This window comes from Nematolebias whitei, chromosome 7 (assembly GCF_014905685.2).
Source record: "Nematolebias whitei isolate Nwh7 chromosome 7, NemWhi1, whole genome shotgun sequence".
Taxonomy (NCBI): Eukaryota; Metazoa; Chordata; class Actinopteri; order Cyprinodontiformes; family Rivulidae; genus Nematolebias; species Nematolebias whitei.
Genome location: NC_056504.1, coordinates 22,341,647 through 22,344,341, shown reverse-complemented (window position 1 = coordinate 22,344,341; position 2,695 = coordinate 22,341,647).

Genomic DNA, 2,695 nt, shown 5'->3' with positions numbered 1-2,695 from the left:
TATATATATATATATATATATATATATATATATATATATATTCGTTCAACCTTTATTGATACAGGTTAGTCCCACTGAGCCAATAAGACTCATTTACAAGATCGACCTGGATTTTAACAAAGTGATGACAACAGTGGATAACAAACTGTTTTTCAATTGTAAAACAAACAAACAATAAAAAAATAAAAATTTGTATGAATCATTTGTGTATGTCTATTGTTGTCGTTGTTGTCACTGTCTTATTATCTTGTGCTGCCTGCTCTGGTCCAGTCTCTTCACAGACGATGTGTGTGAGGGTGGACATGTTTGGAGGTTGCTGTGTTGAAGCTCCATGAATCAGCCTCTCTGCAGCTCTCAGCACCTTCACTGTGCCTTGAGGGAATCACTGAGCTGCCGTTGTTTTCAGAGTTAGAAGGTGGTAGCTCTCGTCAAATGATAATCTCCAGCATCATCTTGTTCATGCCAGGCTTTTCGTCCACTGACCGCAGCCACCTGTAAACATAGGGTGGGGGCAGTAGCTGTTTAACACATCTAGAAGGAAACCAGTGAGATTTTAATACGGCCATGACCATTATGATATGATATGTGGGGGAGTGGTGGCGCAGCGGTTAGAAGATGGGCCTGTGATTGGAAAGTCGCAGGTTCAACTCCTGGTACTGTCAACATCAAAATGTGGGTGGAAAAGGTGAAACACCCACACCTGCCTCCACCCTCATTCGCCTCACTCTGGGCCCCTGAGCAAGGCCCTTAACCCCCACCATGTGCTCCCTAAACAGGTCTCTCTGGAAAATGAGTTATTGTGACTCAATGAGACTACCTGTATAAATAAAGGGCAAATGAAAAAATACAAGTTTAAAATAGAAATACTCACATCATTAGGCCGAGGTTGTGTGTGTGACGTGCCCGTTCCTGAGAGGCCACAGACAGACCAGCTCAGCTTTTGTTGAGTTCCTGTAGTCCTGCAGTTTTCAAGCTGAAATGAAAAAGCACAATGAATATGAACTTTATAGTCTATAGTTACCTGTTCATATAAACACATGGAGGTATCTCACCTTGTGACTGACAATAAAATATGTAACTTTATGAACTCTAATAAACTTATAATGAAGCATCTACTCTTTGAAGATGAACCGATAGTACCACACCATCTCTCAGTCGGACAGTCTGATCAGTTTGATCAAAATCCTCCTGTTTAAAATCCTCACTGCTCAGATTGTAGAATCTAAGAAACTTTATTAATTTGATAATCTGTTTAATGAGGCCAAAAGCAAATGTCTTTCAACTTACAACTGTGTTCAACTGAACGTGCTTTTAACAGATTCTGAGAAGTGCTTGAAGTTTACCTGTACTGACCTGTACTTGTTTAAAAGTACCTGGAGTTTCTGGGTGTAAGATCAACTGTTTGTATAAGACTGTCTTCCATCAAAGCTGTTTTGATAACTCAGAGTTGTTTTAGCAATGGGTGCTGGTTTATGTCAAGCTGACCTAGGAAGAATTTGTTTATCTCAAGCGTTTTTCTAAAATGGGAAAGGACTGATAAAGTGTTATACAACCTTCTGACTTCTGATGTCAGTGGAAGGTATAAAAAAGATACTGTACTGCATTTAGACCAGGGGTTCTGCCTTTTGAAGTCCTGAGGTATCCCTGGCTGTTCGGCCTTTGGGCTAAGCCTCAAATAAAACCCCCATTTGCTGCCAAACAGAACCAAGGTGTCTACTGTTTTATTTAACGAACCCAAAAGTATTAATGTAGATGCCACTACAAGATGAATCCTCCTCAAAGACACTTCCACCTCTTCCTCACATTTCCAAACATTCGTGTTTACCCCAACCAGAAACCATGGATGACCAGCCAGGTTCGCGCACTCCTCAGAGCCCGCGACGCTGCCTTCAGGTCAGGTGACAGAGCTCTGTACCGAGCTGCTCGAGCCAACCTGAATAAGGGAATAAAAACAGCAAAGGCTGACCATAAAAGGAATATAGAGTCCCATCTGTCCAGCAACAACTCATGGGAGGTGTGGAAGGGCATAAAAAACATCACAAACTATAGAGGCTGTGAGGTGACAACAGGAGACCTGAGTGCATCACTAGCAGAGGAGCTAAACTGCTTCTTTGCACGCTTTGAACTGCACCACCTGGTGGTGGATGGGTTAAATGCAGAGACTAATTTCGCCATTGTATGGAAACATACAGTGCTGACATTGTGATGACATTATTATTATTATTATTATTATTTGATGTACCACAGCAGCACCCATCTGATCCTGCCCTGCCCCCACACCCACCCGGTTACTGCACCACTCCATTCACTGTACGGGAGCATGATGTTAGACGTTCCCTCCAATCAGTGAACCCCAGGAAAGCTACTGGCCCAGATGGAGTACCTGGCAGGGTGCTCAAAGCATGTGCCCTCCAGCTCGCCCCCACCTTCACCAGAATTTTCAATCTCTCCCTGGCCCAGGCTGTCATCCCTCCCTGCTTAAAATCTGCAACCATCATCCCAGTGCCGAAAACGCCTACCATCACCAGCCTGAATGATTACCGACCAGTGGCTCTCACCCCGGTAATCATGAAGTGCTTCGAGAGACTGGTTCTCCAGCACATCATGGACTATCTCCCTCCGAACTTTGACCCCTACCAGTTTGCATATCGCACCAACAGGTCCACAGAGGATGCTATTGCAGTAGCTCTCCACA